The following is a 10295-nucleotide window of genomic DNA, read 5'->3' as shown; positions in this document are numbered from 1 at the left end:
GAAGTCAAATGTACAATCATTCTCCTCTCCAAAAAGTTAGCCATTTTAAGTAGACCAGAGTGTCTTTCAAGAGAGGGTAGTCTTTTAAAACTGGTCTATTCCTTGGGTCGGGCCTCCGAGTGGGCTGGCACACTTCCGTTTTATGCCGTGGATTTGCAGCATTCCGCTCTTGCAGCTCATTTGCCCCTGTTGTCCAAAGTACAATGCATTAAACTGCTAACTTATTAAAAACCGTAGACATTAACTATCAATATTTTAATCTGTAAATGATGTACAGAACTAGCCCCTTTTTAGAATACAATATTCGCTGGCATCGGGCGGAAACTTAGTGTATTCAAAAGCATGACTTTACAGAAAAACAAAAACATTTTCATGTTTGTTGAGCCATTAACATTGTATCATCAGAGAGAGTAAGCCATTTTCCAACCCTTTATCTTGATCCATCATTTTTTAAAATAGCATACCCAAGTGGGGACTGACCAATAGTGTCAATTTGTAATAAAACAGGAAATTTACCAAATCGGGACGTCGCAGTTTTTGGCCTAACATCAGCGATATATAAGTCAGCTTTTATCTAAATATTAATAAAGGTTCCTAAAAATCCCTCATCTATGTAAAGCCTGTTGAACATCTGTTGAAGGAGCTGAAACAGAAGGCACCCTTCAAACCTGGGACTGTTGCTCACGAGCAGTAGGCCAAAATAACCTGTCGACAGGTGCACAAGTCACATGGATAGTTACAGATATTGTATGATTGTAGTGGTTACCTCAAAATGTTTTTCAACAATATTGACAGTTTAATTCGTTTTTTAAATATATAATTCTGTTGGAACATAAAAAAGCCATGTCTGATTTTTATTAGTTCATTTTCTGAGGCCTTGAAAGATTTGTGCTATATTTGTTGCATTTTGTATTGTATTGTGTCATTCATGATGGCGGTTCAATGTTCAAGGTTTGACTTTTAAGGCATACGGTATTTTACTGAAAATACTTGATCAAATTTCACATACTGTAGCATTTGGGGCATTCAGATTTTGAGGCTCTTCTGTATAGACTACGTTTTTATTTCTGTCACCTTTTTATTAAGAGGGAAGAATGTCAAGCAAATCATTTACAAGTGTGCCTGTGGATTTGCACTGTATTGTGTTAGTAAAACATGGCTACGAGTTTCATCAACACGGAGGGTGGTCCTTAACTGATGTGGGTCGTTTCACTCATGCACAGAAGCAACCATGTTTTCATTAGCCAAAGAAGGATAGTTCCTTTAAAACAGATGAAAGGCAAGATATACTAGACTGTTTAAAATTTCATGCTTGATTTATAGACTTAGGCCTTTTCTTTCATGTATTAATAAACCTACTGAACATCTGAGCTGAGAGATTATGGACTGAAATCAGTCTAAATGTGAATAAGTCAGCTTGTGTTAAAATGATTTGGATCTCTGCTTTTCATCTTCTTAAGTGTTACAGCAAGAGAGGAGTCATTACAGTTCTTGGGCAATGTGGTTTTGCTATTTCTACCAAACTTCCTTCCTGGCTTCAGTTTTACAAGTCTTGACAATCATTTACATTGCACAGGAAAATAGATTGTGTTTTTCCCAGCTGATTTTTCTTTTTATTACACACACCTGGAGCACTGCAGGAGTTTTAGTAAGAAAGCTAAGAATGTTAAGACCAGGAGCAGGACTGGCAAAAGAGATGAGATTTTTGATGAAGACTTGTTACTTTTGCCCACATATTGTCTTTTTCTTCTGCAGAAATAGAAAATAAACACGAAATAAATTTCTTTATAAGGCCAAAATGAAACTCAATAAAATTACAGCATATTTTGTCGCTGCTTGATTGAAATTGTCTTTCAACATGACACATCTTAATATTAGCTGTTGTTTTTCTGGCCTGTAGCATATAAGCCGTAGTGCTATGATAGTGTGACGTCAGTGTCGTCAAGCAACACAAGTGATGTGACGGTTGCAACTGTTGTGTAACTAATAAAGTTATTTTTCGCACAGTCATTGTCCGCATATTATTGGTCATAAAATAGGCAACGAAGATAGAGCTTCACTTCAAGCAGCTGTCCGCCCTGCTAAGTGAGCTGCCAGAGCAGTGGCCCAGGTAGTAGGAATGTACATTCCTAGCGGTGATCTGACTAGCTGAACCCAGTAACGAGAGGCTAACCGCTATGTTCTTTAACATCCTGGGCCACAAATCTTTCCTACTCTTGGACTTGCGCAGACGAATGAAGACTGTGTCGTCTTGCTGGCTTCACTGCTCCACAGAGTGTTATAGTCTGGCGGATTGTTATACACCAGTGACACCAGCACATAGACGAGTCACTACAGCACAACGTCGCTGACCTACGGTGCTTGGCTAGCCTCTGTAAATTTGGCTGATTGGAAGACAAGATGATTTGGGACAAGTTGGCAGAGCACACGATTGATCCGAAGCTGCTGGAGAAGCTGCTGCTTTCCCCTGACGAACTGGCTCTTTCAAAGATGGTGAAAATGGCATTCCAGCTTGAAAATGTTGCACTGTGAGCATCATCGCTAGCAAACCCTGAGCTGCCCCCCTCGTGACCGTGGCTCCAGCAACTCAGCTCTCTGACACATCTCGTCTTATCAAAGTGTACGTCGCGGGATGGCAGGGGACAATCGCACACTGTGGGTCCCCTTCCCAAAACACACGTGCACCCGCCTGCCCAGCCAACAGAGAGAGATGCTAGCGCCTTGGAAAGCAGCACCATTTCAACCACCTCCCTAACACCTTAATTTCACTCACCTGTGCGGTCAAGCCCGACCGCCATTCACTCTGTGTGCCAAGCTGATTCAAGTGGTGCACAGCGGAATTGGACGACATGTGCCTGTTGCTTCTGCTGGACACTGCAGCCTCCAGATCTCTGGTGAATGAGTCCACAATTAGATGGCACTTTCCCTTCATCATAATTAAAGTCAGCGCACAGTAGCTGTTTGGACATAGTCACACTAAAATTTACATGGTGGGCACTGTGACCTCTGTGCACTATGGCTCCAAGAGTTTCTCTGTGTTCACCTTCCATATGTACTGTCATGAAGCCAACTTCTTGGCCTTTGACTTATTTTGCACCATTGGTTTCTCCATCACAGAAATAATTAGTTTCTCCATATGGATGTTGACCACACCCTGGCAGCACCACTGGCCATCACTCTTTAAACATGTGGGCTGTCCTACCGTCTTCAATCACCAGCCACCTATTGACCAAGTTATGTCCCCCGTTATCTAGCCTCTTCGCCAGCTGCCCCACACCCTGCATGATGAAATTAATGCTGAGCTGCAGAAACATCTTGATGCTGGCATCATCTTGCAGATCGACATATCCCCTTGGATCTCAAACCTCGTGGCGGAAAAAAAAAGTCAGGTAGTTTGCTGCCCTGGATCAACCTCAGCATGGCTAAGAAAGCGATGACAAATACCTGCTGCCCACGACAGAGAAGATCCATCCATCCATTTTCTGAACTGCTTGTCCTCTCTGGGGTCGAGAGCCTATCCCAGCTGACTCTGGGCGAGAGGCGGTTTACACCCTGAACAAGACGCCAGCCAATTACATGGCACATATAAACAAGCAACCATTCGCACTCACATTCACACCTACGGGCAACTTATGCTATGTTCCCACTGGATGCGAAAAATCGCTTTGCCTCGCGTCCCTCACTTGAGTTTGATCGCGGGAGTGATCTGCTTCATTAGCGCCGTAAACGCGGAAGAGGCGGGACTTCTCTTGCGGGAGGCGAAGACACCATTTCCCCTGCGAGCAGCAATAGACAACGATTTGACCTGTATTGTGGCTCTGTTGTCATTGTGAAAGCCCAAATGTCTTTGGAATGCCGAACGCTGGCGTGCTTGGCCAAGCACGCTACAAGACCATCCAGAGGTGCATGCAGCTTGGTGAATTTCACCGCCTTCTCCAGGAGCTGCTTCTGGATGACTGCAGCTTCCACTGCTACATGAGGCTAACCTGTTCCCAATTTGACAACCTGTTACCTCGAATTGTTCCAAGGATTTCCCTAAAAACTACTTCAGGCATTCTAGCTCAGCTATCAGCCATACCTGTCCATTTGTCTCTGGTGAGTGGCAATTTAAATGTCGTTATTATTTGGTGTGAAAGATTCACTCTATCTACGGAGTCACACATTGCAGGTTCACTACAAAGCGAATAAATGTATCAAAAACGATGTTGAAATAACTACATCATGCTGCCAAATTGTAAAAAGCAATGGACTGATGAAAGGAATGGCATGAATGAGGTTATATTAATCACATTATTTGATCAAGAGTCCTACACATCTATGAACTGTATACAACTTCCATCCATACATCCATCCATTTTCTACCGCTTATCCGGGTCGGGTTGCGGGGGCAGTTGCTTTAGCAGGGAGGCCCAGACGTCCCTCTCCCCAGCGTGTCCTGGGTCGTCCCCGGGGTCTCCTCCCGGTGGGACATGCCCGGAACATCTCACCAGGGAGGCGTCCGGGAGGCATCCGAATCAGATGTCCCAGCCACCTCATCTGGCTTCTCTCGATGTGGAGGAGCAGCGACTCTACTCTGAGATCCTCCCGAATGACCGAGCTTCTCACCCTATGTCTAAGGGAGAGCCCGGACACCCTGCGGGGGGAACTCATTTCGGCCGCTTGTATCCAGGATCTTGTTCTTTCGGTCACGACCCACAGGTGAGGGTAGGAACGTAGATCGACCGGTAAATTGAGAGCTTTGCCTTTCGGCTTAGCTCCTTTTTATCACAACGGACCGATACAAAGTCTACATCACTGCAGACGCTGCACCGATCCACCTGTCAATCTCCCGTTCCATTCTTCCCTCACTCGTGAACAAGACCCCAAGATACTTGAACTCCTCCACTTTGGGCAGGATCTCATCCCCGACCTGGAGAGGGCACGCCACCCTTTTCCGACAGAGGACCATGGTCTCAGATTTGGAGGTGCTGATTCTCATTCCGGCCGCTTCACACTCGGCTGCGAACTGCTCCAGTGAGAGTTGGAGGCACGGCTTGATGAAGCCAACAGAACCACATCATCTGCAAAAAGCAGAGATGCAAAACTGAGGCCACCAAATCGGACCCCCTCTACGCCTCGGCTGCGCCTAGAAATTCTGTCCATAAAAGTTATGAACAGAATCTGTGACAAAGGGCAGCCTTGGCGGAGTCAACCCTCACCAGGAACGAGTCTGACACTGCTCCTCATGAATCTGAGATTCGACTTCCCGATGGACCCTCCTCTCCAGCACCCCTGAATAGACCTTACCAGGGAGGCTGAGGAGTGTGATCCCCCTGTAGTTGGAACACACCCTCCGATCCCCCTTCTTAAAAAGGGGGACCACCACCCCAGTCTGCCAATCCAGAGGCACTGTCCCCGATGTCCACGCGATGTTGCAGAGGCGTGTCAACCAGGACAGCCCCACAACATCGAGAGCCTTTAGGAACTCCGGCGAATCTGATCCACCCCTGGGGCCCTGCCACCGAGGAGCTTTTTAACTACCTCGGTGACCTCAAACCCAGAGATAGGAGAGCCCGCCTCAGAGAACCCACACTCTGCTTCCTCATGGGAAGGCGTGTCGGTGGAATTGAGGAGGTCTTCGAAGTATTCTCCCAACTGAATCACAACGTCCCGAGTCGAGGTCAGCAGCGCCCCATCCCCACTATACACAGTGTTGGTGGTGCACTGCTTTCTTCTCCTGAGACGCCGGATGGTGAACCAGAATTTCCTCGAAGCTGTCCGGAAGTCTTTCTCCATGGCCTCATCAAACTCCTCCCATACCCGAGTTTTTGCTTCAGCTGCATTCCGCTTGGCCAGCTGGTACCCATCAGCTGCCTCAGGAGTCCCACAGGCCAAAAAGGCCCGATAGGACTCCTTCTTCAGCTTGACGGCATCCCTAACTGTTGGTGTCCACCAACGAGTTCGGGGATTGCCGCCACGACAAGCACCGACCACCTTACGGTCACAGCTCCGGTCGGCCGCCTCAGCAATGGAGGCGCGAAACATGGTCCACTCGGACTCGATGTCCCCCGCCACCCCCGGAACATGAGCAAAGTCCTGTCGGAGGTGGGAGTTGAAACTCCTTCTGACAGGGGATTCTGCCAGACGTTACCAGCAGACCCTCACAATACGTTTTGGCATGCCACGTCCCCCGCCATTGGAGCCAACTCACCACCAGGTGGTGATCAGTTGACCGCTCCGCCCGTCTCTTCAACCGAGTGTCAAAGACATGCGGCCGGAAGTCCGATGACACGATCACAAAGTCAATCATCACACCTAGGGTGTCCTGGTGCCAAGTAGACGTGTGGACAGCCTTATGCTTGAACATGGTGTTCGTTATGGACAATCCGTGACGAGCACAGAAGTCCAATAACAGAACATCGCTCGGGTTCTGATCGGGGGGGCCGTTCCTCCCAATCACGCCCTTCCAGGTCTCACTGTCATTGCCCACGTGAGCATTGAAGTCCCCCAGCAGAACGATGGAGTCCCCAGCGAGAGCGCTCTCAAGCACCCCCTCCAAGGACTCCAAAAAGGGTGGGTACTCTGAACTGCTGTTTGGTGCATAGGCACAAACAACAGTCAGGACCCGTCCCCCCACCCGAAGGCGGAGGGAGGCTACCCTCTCGTCCACGGGGGTGAACCCCAACGTACAGGCGCCAAGCTGGGGGGCAATAAGTATACCCACACCTGCTCGGCGCCTCTCACCGTGGGCAACTCCAGAGTGGAAGAGAGTCCAACCCCTCTCGAGAGGACTGGTACCAGAACCCAAGCTGTGTGCGGAGGCGAGTCCGATTATATCTAGTCGGAACTTCTCGACCTCACACACCAGCTCTGGCTCCTTCACTGCCAGAGAGGTGACATTCCACGTCCCTAGAGCCAGCTTCTGTAGCCGGGGATCGGATCGCCAAGCTCCCCGCCTTCGGCCACCGCCCAGCTCACACTGCACCCGACCCCTATGGCCCCTCCCACAGGTGGTGAGCCCATGGGAATGTATACAACTTCAACAGTCTCTAAGGTTAGCGGAATTTATGTGTTTTTATTTTGGAAAGCAATATATATTCCTATCAATAAAGTAGTACAACCACTACCAACACGTTTTATGTATCTGTTTGATGTACTGTATTCAATAGATTTATGATGTACGGTCATGACAGTACACTTTTTTTTTTTTTTCCCTGAATTGTGACTGTCTGACATGAAACGTCTCACCTGTTCCTGTTTTAGGTCAATTGGGATTTACAAAACTATTTCTAAACACTGGAATAATGAGGATATGAGTTTTTTTGTTTTGTTTTTTTTTGTTTTAATTTAAAGATAAATATATAAAATAGACAATACAGTCATGGTCCCGTGAGGTGCCAATGTTTTGAGCCATGACTCTATGTGATAATCATCATTATGTTTTACATATCTAGACTACTACGGTATCTTTAATTCAACTGTGGTCAATTTAAAGGTTTTATGTGCTGCAGATACTCATTCAGGACCATGGCAAACACTATTTTCCGTATTGGGGGCTCCACGATATTCCCTCTGGTGACAGCGATTTGGGACTGCCTCGTGGATGACTTTATGGCTGTGCCCACCACAGAGGAGTGGAAGAAAATTGTTGAGAGGTTTGAGGAGTGGTGGGATTTTCCTTTCTGCTGTGGAGCACAGGATGGGAAACATGTGGTCCTCCAAGCCCTTTCCAACTCCGGATCCCAGTTCTACAATTTAAGCGGCACCCACACATACTTCAAAATTCCTGCAATATTACTTTATCAGCACCGAAATTATTGCACCTATTTGTATACAGAACGTCAACAATTCATTTGCATATCATAATAAACATTGTCTGCTTATATACAGTATTTTATCCATGATATATTGTATTTAATTGATTGTATTATATTGTGAGGCAATAAAGCATCACTTTTGAAATAGCCCACTGTAAAATGTAGGGGCTACATTTAGCAGGTAACCAAACAAAACTGTTTGTACACGGCAGTTAAATACTGAACTAAATCTGACGACATGACATCATGACATAAGGTGAGGCACATAAGGTTGTTTATGTATGTAACAACTATTTTTGTCTGGAAAATGTAAAAGATAAAAATATGTGAAATAAAGTGGTTTTATTCTAAAAAAAATAAAATAAAATAAATAAAACTTAAACATCCATCTAGAAAGAACAACAAAAAAAAAGTATAAAAGCATTAATCCTTCCTGGAAAAGATTGCCACCCGGACATTATTGATCCAATTGGTCGACATTTTGATTAAATGTGCTCTGTTCACACATTAATTTATGAATTTGAAAGTTTACATATTCATTCCACTCTTGTGGCAATCTTTTCAAGCAAGGAGTCATGCTTGTCATGAATAGCGTATCCTTGCAGTGAGGTCGCAGTGGAGGAACATTCATTCAGGAGACGGAGAAGATGCTCCTCAATATCCTCCTCAATTCCTCTGCTCCTTTAACAATTTCCTTTATGACATTAAACAATATTTTGTGATATAAACCAGTCAAGGTTATATGTTTAAATTATATAATTTTAAAATTTTATTTTGGGTGCCTTTCATGTCACTTAATGTCCCCTACACTGGGTTAAAACAATATAAAATTAATACATTAACAATAAAAGACAGCAACATAGTACACAAGAATCAATAATAGACAAGTAGTTAAACCAAAACCATTTATGATTATAACCTAAAATATGGAATTTCAAGCCCAGACCAAAAAAAAAAAAAAAAAAAAAAAAAGCCCAGACAAAAATATAAAAAGATTTAGCCAAAAGGAAAAGTATGGAAAACAGTACTACTCATTGTGAAAAGCATACCATAATTGCATATACAGGTAGTACACTTGTACCCTACAAAATTCAATCAAAATGTTTTATGATCATACCCCGAGGTGGGGCAGAGGCAGCAACCTCCTGTTCTCCTTGACCCTCCTCCTGTTTCCCCTCATCTGTCCGATAAAGTTAATCTGAAAAATAGAAATAAATAAAGAGTGTGTGTCTGTGTAATCAGGTGGCCGGTGGTTGTGCTAAAGCTCTGGCTAATGTTATTGCTATCTTGGTTCAAAGTTCAACAGCTGTAAACAAGTAAATTAATAAATACACTTACCAGGTATGCCAGCTTTCTTCATTCACCATTTTCCAAGCCTGCTCCTTTCTTGCTCGATCCCGGTACTGATAACATGTGTCAAACAGCTGCTCCCACAGACTGCAACAATCACCTCCTCCATTTTCCTCTGTACAGGACGCTGTGTGTTTGAGACGTAGCCCATTCTCGATGCTGATTGGCTGTTACGATGCGAATCTGGGTTGAAGTTCAGCTCGTCCCAGCTTCAAGCGTTCGGGCGGAGGAGGCGAATTTGCGTGTGCCCGCCCCACTCGCGCCACGTCATACGCCCCGCATGTATTCACATCTATCTGCGCAAACTGTATTGACTTTCTATGTAATCACGTCGCATGAAACGCCCAAAACCCGTCCGGTGGGAACGTAGAATTAGAGTTTTCAATTAACCTACCATGCATGTTGTTGGAATGTGGGAGGAAATCGGAGTACCCAGAGAAAACCCATGCAGCCACAGGGAGAACATGCAAACTCCACACAGACGAGGGCAGATTTGAACCCGGGTCCTCAGAACTGTGAGGCGGATGTGCCAACCAGTCATCCACCTTCTCGCCGGCAGAGAAGATGAGTGGCAAATTCTACAACTGTACGATAGTCTCCTAAATCGACCTTCACAAAGGTTACCTCCAGGTTCCCCTGCACCTGGACAGTGGTAACCTCACCACCTTTGTGAACCACATGGGGGTCTTTCAGTACACCGTATCATCCTCTTTGAACTCAGCTGCGCCCCCAGCTGCTTTAAAAAAAATCATGGCCACCTTCTCTGCTGGCGTCCCAGGTGTAGTTGTAGACCTGGATGACATCGTTGTGCATGGTGCCTTGACCGTCTTACACAGTGACCACCTCTTCAGGGTACTCAATATATTGACCAGCAGTGTATAATCGCAGCAACTGTCATCAAGTTTATGGGGGTTTGCCTCACTGATGAAGACCTCAGCCCACTATACTTAATTATTGATGCTGTGTTGGGCCTGCTGTGAGCCGTAGTACTGCGACAGTGTGTCATCAGTGTCGTAAAGTGACACAAGTGTTGTGATGGTTGGTGCTGTTGGTGAAACGAATAAAGTTATTGTTACCACAGTTTTTGCCCTAACAACATTGGACATAACTTGGCCCGTTAATTTCAATTGTTTTGAAATTCTTCAGCAC

The 10295-nt window shown here is 45.6% G+C and overlaps 1 long non-coding RNA gene across 2 annotated transcripts; it reads right to left on the bottom strand.

Annotated features, from left to right (window-relative positions):
* Nucleotides 1–1897: 1897 nt before the first annotated feature.
* LOC133475844 (uncharacterized) lies at nt 1898–9459 on the bottom strand. 2 transcript variants are annotated; one of them, XR_009787943.1, is made up of 4 exons: nt 9135–9459; nt 8914–8994; nt 2774–2891; nt 1898–2689 (listed from the first exon to the last, which is right to left on the bottom strand). It is a non-coding gene; the product is annotated as an uncharacterized LOC133475844 (long non-coding RNA). The 2 variants fall into 2 exon arrangements; XR_009787942.1 differs by lacking the exons at nt 1898–2689; nt 2774–2891 and adding an exon at nt 7381–7727 and having other exon boundaries at nt 9135–9447.
* Between the last annotated feature and the right edge of the window lie 836 nt (nt 9460–10295).

Source organism: Phyllopteryx taeniolatus, chromosome 3, assembly GCF_024500385.1.
Source record: "Phyllopteryx taeniolatus isolate TA_2022b chromosome 3, UOR_Ptae_1.2, whole genome shotgun sequence".
Lineage (NCBI taxonomy): Eukaryota > Metazoa > Chordata > Actinopteri > Syngnathiformes > Syngnathidae > Phyllopteryx > Phyllopteryx taeniolatus.
This window is presented reverse-complemented; position numbering and strand designations above follow the sequence as displayed.